This window comes from Propithecus coquereli, unplaced genomic scaffold, assembly GCF_000956105.1.
Source record: "Propithecus coquereli isolate 6110/MARCELLA unplaced genomic scaffold, Pcoq_1.0 Scaffold113, whole genome shotgun sequence".
Lineage (NCBI taxonomy): Eukaryota > Metazoa > Chordata > Mammalia > Primates > Indriidae > Propithecus > Propithecus coquereli.
The window spans coordinates 5,534,972-5,553,899 of NW_012135303.1; the positions used below are offsets into that span (position 1 = coordinate 5,534,972).

An 18,928-nucleotide genomic window follows, 5' to 3' on the forward strand; every position below is an offset into this window, starting at 1 on the left:
CCAGCAAGGTGAATTATTGAAAGAATATTTCTATAGGAATGCAGCATTTCTGTGTGATATGTCAGATAAAAGTGACTTATTTCTTTGCAAGGTAAAACTAAGTCTATGTATGATACGTGGCAAAAAAATCCAAGCATTTCAAAATAAGCTATCTCTCTTAAAAACACTTCTTCAAAAGGAAATTTTGGATGAGCATTTTCCCCAGTTAGCAAAGGTCACTGATGAGCAGGATGATACATGTGACTCATTTGAGGAATATGCAGCTGTTATAGACCTATTAGTTGGAGAATACAATGAAAGGTTCACTGACATTGAGAATCATGACATCACACTCAAATTGGCATTTCAGCCTCACCTAGTTGATATCACCAAGGCACCTAAAGAACTACAGATAGAATTGATGGAGCTCTCAGTAGATAACATTTTAAAGTCATTGTTTGATGCTAAGATTTAATTGAAATATAGAAAAATGCAGTAGAATACCCATGCCTTCAGCAACATGCCTGAAGAATGCTTTCTTGCTTTTCAACCACTTACTGCTGCAAATCTACATTCTCCTACCTAACCCAAATCAAGATGCCCTTAAAGTCACAAATGACTGATACCCATCTAGAGGATCAACTGAAACTGCAGACCTCCATGCTGCAACCAAATACTCAAATGCTTTCCAACAAAAAACGGACACAACAAAATCATTCAAAATTTAGTTAAAGTTAACAAACAGTTTTCATTTCTTGAAATTATTAAGTACATAGTAGTTAGATTTTTACAAAATAATGTACATTTTTAAGTATATCTAATTGAAGTTTCTTAAATGTGCCCTTATTTGATAACAGCTAAATTAATGCGGCCTTCCAACATGCAAAGGTTCCCCACCCCTGTTCTAGTTCATTCTTTTCATTTATTCATCATAGTATGAATATATCACATATTATCTATTCCCCTGTTTGTGGGCATTTAGATTGTTTCCTATTTTTCCTACTGCAAATCATGTAAGGATGAACACTCATGAATAGTCTCTCTTATGCACAAATGCAAGGCTTTTTTCTAGAGCGAATATAAAGGAATGGAATTTTTAGGTTCAAACACTTAAAAATGTTTTTTTGCAGATTGATTTTACATGAAAATCAATCAAGTGCTTATCCTGACCTCATTTCCATAATAGATAACAAGTTTTTTTCTTTGCATTTTATTTTTTACTGCCGTGCCAATAATAAATTGACAACTCAGAGATGCAAGTGAAATTATTTTTTCTTAGCAAGGCCTGTTCATTTCAAATCATAGATGTTGTTATCAGCATATCATTATTTGTAAGCTTATTTGGCCTAAAGTGAAACATTACAGAGTAAACAGTAGCATCCAGTGATGTACAGTAGAGTTTTGTTGCCCCCCCACCTTAAATTGTTTCTGCTACCTCAAGAAAGAACAGGCAACAGAACATGTCAGTTAAAATGCGATTTAGGAATTGCACTTGATCTTATTTTCAGCCTAATGTTTCTGTTCTTTCATCATAAAGATCAGCTGCATTTTATTTTTTCCAGTCCCTTAGAATAACATCCAGTTCTAGTCAGCATGTTTAATGTACTTCTCAATGATGTTCTAGCACAATAAATTTTTGTATCTCGTGCCTGTGTACATATGGTAAAAATTTCTTCACGTTCTAGCCATGTGGGGGAGGAATATTGCGGTTGCTTTGTTAATGCAGTGTTTGTGTTGGAGCGGTTACGGCCCCGCGCTTTAACTCAGCACTGGGCATAATGAGACGGCTTTGATGGTGGTGTAAGAGTCTAGAGGGATGGTCACAGCTTCACACTTCAAAGCCGAGCATATGGGGCGAATACTGGTTAGCTTTGTACTCTTTGGGGATGGTTGGGAGACAATTCTGAACAGCTCTGTTTAATGAAGACATTGGAAAAGAAATGTTCTATCTTTAAAATAATTTTGAATTGCAAAAAGAGAAATTTCTACCACCCCCCTCTCATAGACTAAACTGAGAATAATTTTTCCTAGTCTGCACTTAATTAGAGGCAGCGCAGCATCACACTGCTATACTGTATTTCCAATGCCACTCTTTTAAAATGTACTGTAGTGAGATTAATCATCCAGTTTGAGTTTATGTGTATGAGTTTGGGCAAAAACTTTTAGGGCTATCTGTTTTATCATCTGGGATTTTTATGGCTTCTGGTGGAGAATTTTTTTCCCCCTTCTCATTAAAAAATACATAAGTTACAAAATCAACTAAACAAAAAACTTGGCTATATTAAGAGAGCTATACTAAAACTAGAGGATGCCTGTAAGATTTTAAGTCTAGCACCCAGTTTAATTTTTAGATTTTGTACTTTTTCACTTCTTCTTGCTTTGAGTATCAGGTGATAGGGGTTGGAAAATACTCTTTTTGATTGGTATGTGCTTATGAAAACATTTCATAAGTATCATAAGACTACAGGTGTAAGAAGAATAATAACAAACCACATATTCATGCAGTGGGTCACTGGAAAGAGAATTTATTCCCAGAGGAAAGGGAATGACAGACTTAAGGTCTTTTTTCTAAGTTGTGCATTTTGGCTGGTATCAAACATGTAATAAAACTAATGAGTTATGTTCCTTGAGCTGCCGAAATGCAATTCTGTTTAACAGTTCAGTTTCAACTCCATTTATAACAGTAGTCCTAAATTGCTCCTGAAAGAAACTAAAGCAGAAGGGAAAAGGATGATGTTAAATACCACCGTAGACATGAAGTGTGTGTTAGTATAAAGCAGGCAGATACATTTAATTAAGCAGATTCTTAAGCACTGTCTTCATGTACTACTTTTATAATTGTATATTCTCAGTAAAATAGTACATTTCAGCCACAGTTATGTCTGTTACAGACTTAGAAAAGACATTTGTGTTAAGAATATGAAGCTTAAAGTTCTCTTTGCACTGAGAAATGCCTCATTGCATTGATTCTCCCTTGCAAAGAGGAATATAACCAAACTCATAGACATCTGTAAAGTTGAGACTGAAAAGAAAATGCTGAATATACATGTATAGAAATGGCTAAAAGTATTTTTCTAGTAAATAATGTTAGCTAAACATGAAGGATAAAAATATGTTTTTTTAAAAAGGTATTGCCATTCAATCAGCCCTTTCAGAATATGACTAGAGAAAATGGAAACATCCAAACCACTAATAATGGTGGTGGGAGAAACTCAAAATGGAAGAAAAAAAAAAAATGGGTCTTTTAGTAAAGAGTGATTAAGGAAGCTGCAAAAGTTTTGTTTGGCCTGTTTCAAAACTGCATGATGGCATAATACTCTTTCTGAACAGGTGGTTCAGATGTAAGACCAACTGGCATGGGTATCTCTCAGATACCTACCTGCCATAGGCCCTCAGGTTGCAATCATTAAAAACACAAATGTTATTTCCTTGAGTACAAATAGTATATTGTACTGTCTTTATCACTAAATCTCATTTTTGGCCTCAGTTATCTATTCATTGTAATGAGAATAATGTAATATTTCATTTTCTTGCCTCATTAGAGAACAAAAATCAAATTGACTTATTCCACCATGAATTTATGTAGAAGAGATAATGGAAGAGAAGTATTGTTAAAATATGGGGTGATTTCTAGTAAGTAGAAACATGCCAGTCCAGAAAGGTATTCAGAATTTTCAGAATTCTGATTCACATCAATGGTATATGCTGGCAAAAGGTAAAAGAAGGTAGTATTTACTGAGTAACTACTATATACCAGGCATTGGCTAGACTCTTTTCTTAGTTTATCTAATCTCTCTATCTATTCTATGGGGTAATTTCTTTTTTTTCTTTTCTTTTTTTTATTAATTTCTGTTATTTTTCTCTCCTTTCATCTCCCTGTTCTTTCCTTTGGTTTTACTAAATAATTTTAAAGCAAATTTCAAAGATCATGTTATTTCATCCCTACATAATTCATATGTATTTCTAAGCAATATGGCTATTTTCTTACATAACCACAATACCATTATCATACCCAACAAAATGATAATTCCTTGACACCATCTAACACCCAGTGTGTAATCTGTGCAAACATCTTTCTTGTTTGAATCTAGATCTAACTGGTTCACACATCACATTGGTTGTTGTGTCTCTAAGTCTCTTTTGATGTAAACCAGTCCTCCTGTCCCCACATTTTTCCTATCATTTACTTGTTGTAGAATAGAATTTCTATATTCTGAATCTGTTTGCTTCCTCATGGTGTTATTTTATTTGTCTTTGTCCTTCACATTTCCTGCAAACTCTGAGTTAGCTCTAGAGGCTTCATTGGTTTGAAGTTCAATTTTTTTGGCAAGAATTCTTCAAAGGTAGGCTGTGTGTCCCATACTGCATCACATCAGGAGGCTGTGACGTCTGGGTATCTCACTTCTGGTGATACAAACATGAGTTGCCTTTGTCTGCCATTGTAAAGTTCCTAATTGACTTTTCATGAGGGTTTCATTCATTGATAGTTTTTGCCTAAAACAATTATATTTTTAGGGGTTGCACAATGGTGATTTTCTGATTCTATCATCACTCCCACATTTATTAGTTGAATTTTTTTTCTGTTGAAAACCTTCTTTCTCTCATCAGCTTGGGCTATCTGACTACCCTGAATACTTTTTATACAGGAAAGGGAGGATAAATGCTTTTTTTTTTAAAAAAAAATTTCTTTTGAATTCACAGATTTCTAGACAAGGAGTTGGTGCTTTATAGAGGAACCTTCTCCCCCACCCCCATTTTACAGATAGAGAAGTTGAAACTCAGAGATGTCAAGTAAATTGTTCAAGATCCCAAATAGCTGGTAAGGAGCAGGAATGGTATTCAATTCTGTATCTTCTGGCCTCAAAAGTGTATATTTCCATGAGACCAAAATGCACCCCTGCCCTCGAAGCCCCAGTTGCAGACAGCTGGGGGTTGCTACTACAAATATCTCCCATTATTTTTCGCTTTGGGAACTAAGCTCCAAGAACCCTCCTTTGCAGGCATTCTGGCTGTATAAACTTAAGCCATACCCTGGAACTGTAACTCCAAAGGGAGATGTTGGTTTGGATAGGCAAAGAGCTGGACAGGACCAGAAAACATGTCACAGTACTTAGTAGGAGAGGTTTTTAGGATCACAGTTTGTGCTTTAGGCTACTGCAGCAGCCAAAGTGTGAGTCACTCCAAATTATGCTTGGAGCAGATACACGTGAACAGAACCGTCTGGAGAGTTGTCAGATGTTCAGAGGTTCAGATCTTATCTTTCCTAACAGTTCTCCTGTTTCTCTTGCCTCCCCCCACTACCATTTTAGATTTGGGGGGACAATTTAGCTAACTGTCTAAACATTACTTTGCAATTCCCAAACTTCAATTGACTATGTCCCAGGCACCTGGCCTCAACCACCGCCTGGAGCTATGGCCCTTTACTGCTGGCATACCCCATTTTATTGCACTCTGCTTTGTTGTACTTTGCAGATATTACATTTTTTACAAATTGAAGGTTTGTGGCACTCCTGTATTGAGCAAGTCTGTAAACTACATTTTTTCCAGCAATAGGTGCTCACTTTGCGTCTCTGTCACGTTTTGGTAATTCTTGTGATATTTCAGATTGATTGTTATTATATCTGTTATGGTGACCTGTGATCAGTGATCTTTGATATTACCATTCTAATTGTTTTAGGGTACCACAAACTGCACCCATAGAAGATGGCAAACTTAATTGATAAATGCCTGTTTTCTGATTGCTCCACTGACCAGCTGTTACCCTGTCTCTCCCTCTCCTTGGGTCTTCCTAGTCCCTGACACACAACAATATTGAAATTAGGCCAATTAATAACCCTACAGTAGCCTTTAAGTGTTCAAGTGAAAGGAGGAGTCGCACGTCTCTCACTTTAAATAAAAAGCTAGAAATGATTAAGTTTAGCAAGGAAGGCATGTTGAAAGCTGGGGCAGGCCTCTTGCGCCAGTTAGCCAAGTTGTGAATGCAAAGGAAAAGTTCTTGAAGGAAATTCAAAGTGCTACTCTAGTGAACACATGAATGATAAGAAAGTGAAATGGCCTTATTGCTGACATGGAGAAAGTTTGAGTGGTCTGGATAGAAAATCAAACCAGCCACAACAGTCCCTTAAGCCAAAGCCTAATCTGGAGCAAGGCGAAAGCTGAGAGAGGTGAGGAAACTTCAGAAGAAAAGTTTGAAGCTAGCAGAGGTTGGTTCATGAGGTTTAAGGAAAAAAGCTGTTTCCATACCATGAAAGTGTAAGGTGAAGCAGCAAGTGCTGATGTAGAAGCTGCAGCAAGTTATGTAGAAGATCATGTAATTATAAGAAAATTGATGAAGGTGGCTGCACTAAAAACAGATTTTTGATGTAGATGAACCAGGCTTGTATCGGAAGAAGATGGCATCGAGGACTTTCGTAGCTAAAGAGAAGTCAATACCTGGCTTCAAAGCTTCAAAGGACAGACTGACTCTCTTCTTAGAGGCTAACGTAGCTGATGACTTTGACTTGAAGCCAGTGCTCATTTATTGTTCTGAAAATCCTAGAGCCCTTAGGAACTATACTAAATCTACTTTGTCTGTGTAGAAACAGAACAACAAAGATTGAATGACGCATATCTGTTTACAAAATGATTTACTAATTTTTTTTTAATTTTTGAAACAGAGTCTTGCTTTGTTGCCCAGGCTGGAGCACAGTGGTGCCACCATAACTCATTTTACCCTTGAACTTCTGGGTTCAAGTTATCCTCCCCTGCCTCAGCCTCCCGAGTAGCTAGGATTACAGGTGCGTGCCACCATGCCCAGCTAATTAAAAAAAAATTCTTCATAGAGATGAGGTCTCACTATGTTGCCCAGGCTGGTCTCAATCTCCTGGCCTCAAGCAACCCTCCCACCTTAGCTTCCCAAAGTGCTGGAATTACAGTTATAAGCCACCATACCTGGCCATTTATTGAATATTTTAAGCCCATTGTTAGACCTACTGCTCAAAAAAAAAAAAGATTCCTTTCAAAATATTACTGCTCTTTGATAATAACCTTGGTTACCCAAGAGCTCTGATGGAGATATACAAGGAGAATAATATTCATCTGTTCTGCAGCCCATAAATCAAGGAGCAATTTTGACTTTCAAGTCTTATTATTTAAGAAATACATGTTGTGAGCCTATAGCTGCCATAGATAGTGATTCCTCTGATGGATCAGGAAAAAGTAAATCGAAAACCGTTTGGAATGAATTCACCATTCTAGATGCCATTAACAGGAATTTGGAAGAAGTTGATTCCAACCCCCATGGATGGCTTTGAGGGGGTCATCACTTTCATGGAGGAAGCAACTGCAGATGTACTGGGAATAGCAAGAGAACTAGAATTAGAAGTGGAGCCTGAAGATGTGATTAAATTGCTGCGATTTCGTGATAAAACCTGAACAGATGAGGAGTTGCTTCTTATAGATGAAATGAAGAAAGTGGTTTCTTGAGATGGAATCTACTCCTGGTGAAGATGCTGTGAGCATTGTTGAAATGACAACAAGGGATTTAGAATATTACATAAACTGGGTTGATAAAGCAGTGGCAGGCTTCGAGAGGATCGACTCCACTTTTGAAAGTAGTTCTACTGTGAGTAAAATGCTATCAAACAGCATCACATTCTCGAGAGAAATCTTTTGTGAAAGGAAGAGTCAATCGATGAGGCAAGCTTCGTTGTTGTCTTATTTTAAGAAACTGCCACAGCCACCCCTAACCTTCAGGAACCGCACCCTGATCAGTCAGCAGTCATCAGCATCGAGTCAAAACCCTCCACAGGCAAAAAGACGATGACTCACTAAAGGCTCAGATGAGCATTAGCATTTTTTAGCAATAAAGAATTTTTTATTTAGGTATGTACATTGTTTAGACATTGCACAATTAGTAGACTACAGTAGTGTAAACTTTTATATGTACTGAGAAACCAAAAAATTTGTGACTTGCTTTATTGCAATATTTGCTTTCTTGCTGTGGTCTGGAACCAAATCTGCAGTATCTCTAAGGTATGCCTATATGTTAAAGTAGTGATAATAAAGCAGAAATCACTTAGGAGATTTTCTTGGCTTCATGGTGTCTACAACATCATGGGCTTCCAATGCTGGAGTCCCTCCCTGACTCTGAGAAAGAAGTTTTCCCAAGACTTTTTATGCCCGAGCAGCACAAAATCTGTTTTTGGTGTCTTCCATATTTCGCTTCGTACATTAACATGGCAGCCTGCATTAGAAACAGACCAATAACAAACACTGAATGGCAGCTGGGGAGGTCTCCTGTGCTTACTGTGGCCAGCGGCCCCATCTCAGCCCTGATGTTCCGTGTTGTACCTCCAAGTGCACGAGGCCCACAGTCCCGCCATCCCAGGCCAGTGCTGAAATTCCCTAAGCACCTACATTTTGTATATCAGACAGAAAAATGTATGCTATCCGTCCTTGCTTACAAGGGAACTATCATTAGCCCCTTGAAAAGATGCCATAGCTACAGGCAGAGGTCCTGTGACACAGTAATCTCGAAAAAAACAGGAAAACAATTCTACATTTTGCTTTGGAAGATAAAGTCAGGTCCAGGGAATCCAGATACAGAAAATGGCAGAGGAGAATGAAAAAATGTTCTGTCGTTGAGAGTAGCCTCCGATTGTGTGTAAATATTAGGCTTCCTTACACCACACCTGGCCCAGAGCTATCCAGTAGGACTTTCTGTGATGATGGGAATGTCCTTTTTCTGTGCTGTCCAATATGCAAACCATTATTCACGTGTGGTTATGGAGCACTTCAAGTGTGGCTAGTGCAACTGAAAAACTTAATTTTTTAAAACTTAATTTTAATCAGTTAAATTTTAGTAGCACATGTAGCTAGGGGTTACCATGTTAGACAAGGCAGTTACTGGCCTTTGCGTTCTTAACTTTTTATATCTCCTAACAATATATATAAGTTGGGGCTGATTTAAAATTGTTCAAAAACTAAAGGCACCAATGTTACTACTAATCTTAGTGATAAATTTTCTTTGTGAAATTAGATTTGTAATAGGTTAGAAATTCAAGCCTCTTTGTACAAAGGCAAACTTTTATTATGAGACTAAACTTCAATGGAAACTTAGTTGTGATCAAACTTTGATTTTTAAGATTTATATACATTATGTGCTGTAGTGGTGATGGTCCAACAACAATGTGCAACTTAATGTCACTGGGCTGTTAAAATGATAAATTTTGTGTTAGGTATATTTTACCACAATAAAAAATGATACATTTTGTTTTATTCTATTGGGTCCGATTTTGATTTAATTTTGTCAAAATGTCCCACTGCCGTAGGCCTTGCTGAGAGCCTGATCCTGCACGTTCCCGGCTGCAGCGTGTTTCTCTTCGGTGAAGCCGACCTGCCTGAGAAGCGCAGTCTCGTCCAGAGAAGGAAGCAGCTGGGCTGGTTCACAAGGAGGGATTTCAGTGCTCTCGAGCCTGACCTGGGAGCTGCCCCTGCCCGAAGATGTGGTTTGACAGGTTCTGAGTATGGTCTTTGCCCTGCTCTGTTTCATTGTTTTAACTTGACAGAATGCTGAGGTCCCCTTTACGGAGTCACACCCTCATAATGCAGGGAGAGTTACAGTACTGGCTTCTTCCTGAATCAGGTGATGGTTTCCTGTAGGCTCTTAGTCTTCCCCAGGCTAACCCATAAGCCTAGAAACTTCTGTCAGATATTTGATGAGGGCCCCCAAGAATGATTTTCAAGATATGTAACGAACCCTGCAGCGCGACCACTGGTGATGAGAGTGCATGCAGCTCCTGCCCTGGGACAGGAACCCGGGGCCACATCTGTGCCAGGGGTGGCGTTGCATCCTGGGGCGTGATGGAGACACTTGGGGTGGGGGCACTTAGGAAGAGGTTACCTCTAGCTGGTAGGAATGAATTTCAGTTCTTGAATGTCAAGGGTAGCCAAGTTGGTGCTTATAGCTGGAAATCAGTTTTTCTTACCCTGCAGAGAAGCTTTTCCAGACAATAAGCTTGTAGAACAGAGAGAACAAACACCAGGGAGTGAAATTCTTCCTTCCCCTGGGTCTCACCAACGTTTGCCTCTTTCTGCCACTCCAGCCCTCACGCCCACCCCACCCCTTAGGGATTACTTAGCACAAGACAGAACCCCACCCCCGTCACCTGCACTCCACCATCCTAGTGTCATTCTTCTTTCCCAAATATCTTCTGTAGGGGTCACAAATTAAACCACGTTAGATCACATTTTGGTGGTCAGTGAATACCTTAGCAGTTACTAAAATACTAGATAGGCAAGGGGCGGGCATAAGAAACATGGTACAGCTATGCCAAAGCCCTTCAGGATCTTTTACACACAGGCCTTTGGTTGCTAAGCCCTGGTACAGAATTTTGATCTTAAGGTAAGAGTATCTATAATCAAGTAGAATAGTATGAAAAAAAAAAAAAAAAGACACAGGTTTTGAAGCTGTGCTCAAATCCGGGCCTTGCTGTTCACTGGCTGTGTGACCTCGGGGAGTTGCTTAGTCTCGTTAGGCCTCAATTCCCATGCCTGTAACATGCACATCATAGTAATTTCTGCCTGTTAATATTGTCAAGTTGAAATAATGTCTGTAAGGGGCACAACACAGTACTAAAGGGCTGTTTTTTTATTCCCCATGAAGAGGAGATTTATAAAAATGTTGCTATAAATGTATTTCATTCAGTATTTTGTGATAGAAAAAAGGAAGAGACTGATTGCTGTCTGCCAATTTGAACCTCACATATTTTCCCATGATTTGTCTCACAAATGGAGAAGTGTAAGTTTGATGACTAAATTTTCAGAAATCTATTTCCTGGTTTCTAATTTGAGCCTTTCTAACTAAAGGGATTATGTTGCGAGTGCAGTCAGCGCAGTGCCAGGTGGACTGGCAGGACGGTCAGGCAGACGGAAGGGGGAGCAGGTACAGGTGTTAGCGCACAGCAGAACTGGTTTCAGCATTAGCTTACGCAGACACTTGAATAACCTAATTCTTGTTTTTGCAGTGTTGTCAGAATAAATGGGTGGATATTTGGGAAGAACTTTAACCTGATATGAAAGGCATTTCTGAGTTAAAGACGAAATGCCAGTATTATCACTAATCATGTTTCATCTCCTAAGAACAAACTTGATATGAGGTTGTTTAAGCCACAGTGAACTTGGTGTCCCAGTCTCCTCTGCCAGTTGCCTGTGGTTGGGATAATCTGTGCCTCTGCTCCAGCATCACCTATTTATATCATTTGATTGAAACGGACAACCTGTTGGGATTTCTGATTTTTCTCTATTTTTATTCTACACAGATATCTGTAATTTCATCATAGAGAATTTCATCAAAATCTGCAAATCCCAAGTTTCAACTTTAAGATGCCAAAATTGACACAACAAATGTTTAAACATGGTATTTTAAAGGTATTATTTAATACTGGCGAAGATGTAATTAGAGACACTCATATTGCTAATGGTAGTGTAAATTGGCGTAGACTTTTTAGAAGTGAGTTTGTGATACGTACCAACGGCTCTAAAAATGTATGTAACTGTTTTTCAAGAATTCTAGTTCTGGTGATAAATCCTAAGGAAATAATAAAAGGTAATGTACTTATGTACAATTATCTTTATCAAAGCATTATTTATAACAGCAAATACTGGAAACAACAGGAATGTTTGCTATTGGGAATGATTCTATAAACTATGGCATACCCAAGCATGATGTTTTAGAAGAATTTTTAGAGACATGGAAAATACAATCTAATGTAGAGAGAGTTTGTAGTTAGTTAATGAATGCAACAAGTATTTACTAAGTACCTACTTAACAGCCAGGCGGTATCATCCGTGGGCAAAATAGAACTTCTATGGCTTCAAAGAATTTATATTGTAATTGTGGGAGAGGTGAGGAGACAAGACAACAAATAACAAGCTTAATAAATGTATGTAGTGCATTAGAAAATGGTAAGTGCTACAGCCAAAAGAAAAATTGAACAGGACAAGGGCATTACAAGTTCTGGAATGGGGCTGCACTGTGATTTTAAATGGGATCATCCAAATTAGGCCCCATTATAAGGGAAGTATTGGACCATAGACTTGGAGGAGTGAGCCATGAGCCACATGGAGATGGGGACAAGAGTTTTGGGTAGAGGGAACAGCCAGAGTCAAGGCCAAAAGACACAAAGTAGTATAAACGGTATGATCTCAATATTGTAAAATGTATATGGATATATTTTATTTATATCATATATTTGGAAAAAATTTTAATTCTTAAAGCTCCCAAATTATGTTCATAATATCTCTAAACTGATGTTGTGATTATTTCCATCATCTTCCTCAAAGGGTAATTATTAAGGTTTATTAGTGGTAAATTTTAAATGCTAGATTTTAGTACATTCATTCGGATTAGATTTCCTGGAAAATGCATGATAAGGAAGGAAAAGTAGCACAGTTTTTTCCCCATATGTCTTTTTTCACTAATGTCTGCTGACAAAAGGTAAAAACCTTCATTTGTGGAAGAAACATGAAAATCACGAGTTGCCGAGTTGAGGCAGTCTGTTCATCCCGCATTCAGTGGGCTCAAAGCAGGTGTTAATAGCAGAAAAATAAAATAGTTCAAGGATGAGCAGTGAATATGGGATGTGGATAAACAATTAATCTCTAATATTCCACAAACCAAATAGTAGAGTTTAAGGCTCTTCAGTGAAATCTTAGGTTACCTTAACTGCACATATTCTTCCTTAAAAATTTCATGTGGAAAGGAGTAAATTGCTTTCATTTTTTGAAGTAACTTCTATGAAGTTAATTTATAACACCTCTTTCATTGGGGTAGAAATGTTATTAATCTAATTTTCCAATGAATTTGGTTCCCAACAATAGCGATTTCTTCCTTATTTTTAAATTTAATGGCTTTATGTATTTTCCTAACATGTTTTTTTTGGTTGTGTCAGTGTTTCCCAATATACTTTTCCATTTCTCCCACCAAAACAGAAAAGCCTCAATACTTTGTTGCTACGTTTATTTCTTTTCCTACAAAAATTAAATAGAAATGATTGGTGCTATCAACTGAACACTATAGTCGACATTCCAGTGACAAATTAATTTACACAGTACCGGAGAGGAAGCAGAATCTGTAAGGGAACAGGTTTCTGTTTTGAAGTTCCCGAAGAATATTATAAACAGAAGAGAAAAAAAAAAGTGAGCTCAGAAATGATTAACACCCATAGTCAGTGCCAAACACACAAAATCTTTTAAGCCAAATTCCTTTTAAAAGTTTCTAGTTGGCCAGCTCATGGGGAACATAAATAAGGGCAAAGTGGTAATAGCTGATACTTTTAGATCTATAAATAAATACTTGGTGCATATATATTTAAAACCCTAAACATTTATGGGATAATTTAAACACTGCTGTCTGATAGGTTGTAGGAATGGCCTGCATATATGCATCATTGTTTGAAAATGCAAGGGAAATTCTTTGAACTATAGTTTCATATGATGCCTCAGGAATCATAGATGGAGGTAATTGGTACAGCTTGGAATCAGGGGCTTCTGTTTAGTTATTTAAATGGGTTACTGAGAGCTGCCCTGCTTACTTCTTTCTCTTATAAATAAGAAAGTCATCATCAGGTACTTTTCTTGACATTAAATAATCCAGTTTACTCCACACCCAAAATTTTGCCTGGTCTTTGAAAAATAATTTTTAGTTTTATAGTTTTAGAATGAGTCTTGTTTTAAAGAGCCTATTTTCATTATTTTCTGATGCTAGTAAGTCTAGTTGGGATGATGGAAAATGAAAGTCTCTGTGTGTAACTAAGTATGTAACCTATAATTGAAACACGAAGCACTTAGACTTTGCTTGAAATGAGGACGGGCCCTGTTGTACTATTGAAAAACGTGGGAGCAGGCAAGTCAGCTGAGGTCGCCCTCATCTGGGCTGGCTTCATTGCATGAGGTTGATGTGTACCTATGTCTGTCATTTCCTTTTCTGAATTATCATTACTATGAAAGATTCAAAGTCAATAGAATGAGGTTCACAATTCTTTGCAGAGCGGGAAAACATCACTCAACTTTCTTTTCTGTATATTCAGCCACATGGGTAAGAGTCCTGTAGTCTTCCCGCCATAGGGGCATTGGACTTAGCAATTATGTTTAAGTTTTATGGCTTTAGTCATCAAATGTCCTGTTTGAGCTGTGGTTTCTCTTTAGTGCGTGTTCTAAAAAAATATGAAGTACCAGTATGTAATGATAACTAATTGCTTTTGGTGTAATAACTGTGTATATTTTTGAACCCAAGTTCTGAGTCTGGTGCCTTGCTCTGTTTGTTACTCTGAAGCAAATACCACATTTAGGCTAGACTTTTACTTTATTTATTTTAGTTTATTCTTTGATGTCCAATTACCTCTGAACTTTTTATTGGTATAAGGGCACCCTGCTGCTGTGGCCTCGACACCTCATAACTTTGGTGTTGTTGGCCTCAGACACCACTTTGCCCTGCGGGTGGTGGTCTTTTGGATGGTTTGCATGGAGTTGCTGCTGTCCGGGGCATCACCAGGATTGAAGTCCTCCCTGTCTTCCAGCAGGTGGTGGTAGGTGGCGATCTCAGCCTCCAGTTGACCTTGATGTTCAGCAGGGCCTCATACTCCTGGGCCTGGTGCTGCCCCTCTGCCCGAGTCTGTGCCAGCTCCAACTCTAGGTGCAGCAGGACCCTATTGAGCTGCTCCATCTGCATGGCTTCGCAGGCCTGCACCTCCCTCGAGCTGTTCTCCAAGCTGGCCTTGAGATTTCTCATGGAGTCCAGACTGGTCTCCAAGGACTGGACTGTACATCTCAGCTCTGTGAGCGTGATCTCCACAGCTCCGATCTCAGTGGACTGTGAGGTGACTGCTGTGTCTCTCCTCATTCCCCTGTGACCAGTCTTGTCCACTCCTCTCAGTTCTTCTGAGCCAGCTCATCATACTGGGCCTGTATGTCACCATGATCTTGCTAAGGTCCTAAGATTTGGGGATGCCTACCTCCACAGTCAACCCAGAGCTGGCAATCTGAGCTGCGGGCCTTTTACTTCCTCCTCGTGGTTCCTCTTCATGAAAAGCAGCTCCTTCTTGAGAGCGCTGATCTCTGTCTCCAGCTGCAGCCGAGTGGCATTGTTATCATCAGTAACCTTGTGGAGCCCATAGATGTCGCTCTTCACAGACTGGTGTAGGGCCAGCTCTGTCTCGTATTTGACTCTAAAGTCATCAGCAGCAAGATGGGCATTGTCAGTCTGCAGAACAATACGGGCATTGTCCACAGAATTTGCAGAGATCTGAGCCCTTAGGTCCTTGATGGTCTTGAAGTAATCTCCCCAGCCACCCTGGTCTTTGACCTGGAGTTACTTCTCTAGATAGATGTTCCTCGATTTTGCTCTCCATTCTCCAACTCTCAGTCTCCAGGTTCCTTACTCTGTCCTGGTAGGAGGCCAAGTGCTCGTTCAGGTCTTGCATGGTCTCCTTCTTGGTCTGGATGGCCCCCCCATTCCCACCAGACCCCCGGCCAACCCCAAGCCAGGCCCCTGGACCCGCAGCCGCCCTGGGAGCTGGTGGAGTGGGACACGGAGATCCAGGAGCCCGAGCCCACAGTGCCTGCACAGCCCACGTGCTGCTGACTGGGTGCCTGGACGGAGCCCAGGGACTGCTAGTTGGTGGAGCAAGTGGCGAAGCTCATGCTGTCCCAGGAGGAAGGCGAGAGGACAGCCCGCAGACCAGGGTTTCACCTTATTTTAACCTTCTTCATGTTTTTATACCCAGCAACCTGCATGGTTCCTGGCACTCAGGTTTTCAGTAAAAAACTATTTAAAGAGGGAGTTGAATTGGTTGTGGAGAATCTATTTATTCAAACTGTAATGCAGTCCACAAATTTGAAGTTCTCTCTTTAGATATAAATATGCTAAATATCCAAAAACACCACCTTGGCTCTCCCCTCATGCATGTTTTGATACTAGCCACCAAAGAGGAGCTTAATACCAGGTCCGTCCGGAAAGTATCCTGCCAAATTATTACTATAACAAGAACAGTTGCATGGCTGGATACTTTCCGGACAGACCTCATATAATAAATAGAATTTCTGAAGACATCCCAAAGCAACTTCTGATCTCCTAAAGTGAAAGTAAAATATATAGAACTTTTTCACCTTTGATTGATGGAATATGATGGTTCCTGGAACTATTTTTGAGAATAATTTTGATCTAAAGGGAAAGAATACATGTGTTTCTTCTGAGTTCTGCTTTTTCGTTTTCCTAATGGGCTCTTCACTATTGTTTTGTCTGAATGCAGTTTTTTATTTGTGTTATTCCAGACGTGGTCCTACCACAAGCATCTTTAAACCAGACATTAATAGCATAGTTCACAGTCATTACTGCCAGTGCTCAAACACAAATATTGCATTTGTGTTTGCAAAAGCTACACATCAGATGTTAATTAAGTGCATTTGGTTTTTTTCTGCTTAAACAATCTGGCATAAAGAGTTTACATCTATATCGGTTCACCATAAGGTCTCAACAATATCTGAATCACCAGCCGTGCAGTATATGATAAATACAGTGTTTCCACACAAGAAAATAACAGAATTGTGAGGAAAACATCAGGCCTGTTATATTTCCTGTGAAATAATAGCAACTGAATCTCAGTTTCTTTTTCTTTTTGATTAAAAAAAGTCTTTAACTAGGAGTAAACACCAATATTTAGAATGATAAATTTTTCATTAAAGAACACATGGGAAGTGAAATCATACCAAAGATTTTTTTCCTTGTTTTTAGCTTGCTTCAGGGCGTTGTGACAGTTGTGTTGGAATAAAATCGGAATTTCAGCCTTGCAGTGAGGGGGTCGGTGCCGCCACCAGAGCAGCCGAGTGCCAGTCTGCGGGAGGCAGGAGCGGAGCGAAACCGCAAACTGAGAAGCAAACTTTCACATCAGGTTTCTAATTTTAGAGCAAAAAATGGAATTACTTTAATTTATGACATTTAACTAGAAATACGATTTGCTGGGATTAATTATCTCTCATTTAAAATACCTTCTTAGTAGTTTAAATTAACATAAAAAATTAAATTCAGCATTTAAATAAGGTCAATGGGACTGCTGGATTTAAACACAGAATTTGATTCAGTATAATTGGATCACCATATTGGCTTTGACTTGGAACGGTTAAATGGAGGAAATTGGAAAAGCATAAATTTGGGCAGAAAGAGAAATTTTCTTTTCTTTCTTTCTTTTTTTTTCCCCCAATGGAGAAATGGGTCATGGCCTCATAACCACTCAGAGAGGAAACTGCTACCCGGATTAGGTCAGAAACCTTTCAGATTCATTAACCATCTCCATTTAATCACTGCTTGAGTAAGATGTAGCAATAGAACAAAATAAAATTATTTATGTAACTAAAGTTTAATAGAAAAATTTAAAATATACGTAACAAGGGCGTATATTAAAAATAATTATTCTGTGTTAAGTGATTCTTCTCTTCCTTCCTTCCTTCATTTCTTTCTTTCTTCCTTCTTCCCTTCTTTCTTTTCTTTCCGTTCTTTTTTGAGACAGTCTTGATCTGTTGCCAGGGCTAAAGTGCAGTGGCATCATCATAGCTCACTGCAAGCTCAAACTCCTGGGCTCAAGGGATCCTCCTGCCTCAGCCTCCTGAGTAGCTGGGACTACAGGTGTATTCCACAATGCCCAGCTTACTTTTTTTTTTGGTATAGATGGGGGTCTTGCTCTGTTGCTCAGGCTGGTCTCGAACTCCTGGGCTCAAATGATCCTCCTGCCTTGGCCTCCCAAAGCGCTGAGATTTGTCCTCCCAAAGTGCTGGGATTACAAATGTGAGCCACTGTGGTCAGCCACCTCTTATTTTATTTAACAGAGCATATAAAAGTTCCTTCTGATGTTTAACTTTATTTTCTCTAGGAAAAAATAACTTTAAAGTATGCTTTTTAAGTAATTTTTAAAGACAAAGTTTCATTTTAATCGAGTAAATCAGTGTTGGGATGCTGTACAGTATACATGTTGTATTCTTTATGGAACTCTGTGCTTAGAGCTTAACATCTAAACTTGTTCTATCTTTAATAATTTGTTTTGGGGAATGAGCTTATTTATAGCAAGAATGATCAACTTTAGAAATTCTAAAAAGGGGACCATTATTGGCTACATGGTGGTTAAGAGATGCCTTGGAATTTTCTGGGTAGGGGATTCAGGAAAAGTCCCGTGTGAATGACTGCTGCCATGGTAGTGTGCAGGAAGAGCCCTGGGTCCATATGAAGGGACTTCTTTGAAAGTGACTTGCTCCCCCAGGCTGATAAATTACCTGTGAATATCTGAATGTTGATTGGGCATATCAAGTATGGAATAGCAAAGCACAATAGTGAAGCACTATAGGCCCTTATGGATTTTGAATAGTTGTGCTGACGGCGAAGAGTATAGTGTATATGCTCTTCAGCAAAACCTGAGTGTGATCCAACTATTTGTTGGAATGATGGTAACAATGTTGCCTCATCTGGAGCCAGAGTAGGGTATGTATATCAGATTTTAGGAAATGGGACTGTTTGTAACATTACCTGTGGAGGGGTAGATGAGAGAGAAATTATGTCTGGATGTTCTCTGTTAATGAATGGCAACATGAGTATTGACAAAAATAATTCCAACTGTACTCCGTTAAATGTTAAAACTGATATAATTCTCAAAGATATTTAGAGTAAGTGATTGGTGCATGAGATTATGAGAAAGAGATGTATTGACTGTTAGGAAATTTAATTTTTATGAAATCAGCATTATGGGGAAATACTGTAATCTGATTCATTCCTGCAGAATTCCCAATAGGAAGAGGCCCAGCCTCGGGAGTTGAAATATTTCATTATGTACATGTGTGGGGAAAAGATGAAATGTGGTTTACGTGTGCTGATTTTCTGTAAAACGTCTATTAGTATGAGAGTAGCCAGGCTAGGCAACAAAGCCCC

The 18,928-nt window shown here is 38.9% G+C and overlaps 1 protein-coding gene and 1 pseudogene across 3 annotated transcripts in view; one reads left to right on the top strand and one right to left on the bottom strand.

Moving 5' to 3' along the window:
* LOC105818851 overlaps positions 1–18,928 on the top strand; it is a 48,070-nt gene that overhangs the window by 19,271 nt on the left and 9,871 nt on the right. The window lies entirely within an intron of this gene.
* LOC105818873 lies at positions 14,371–15,660 on the bottom strand (annotated as a pseudogene).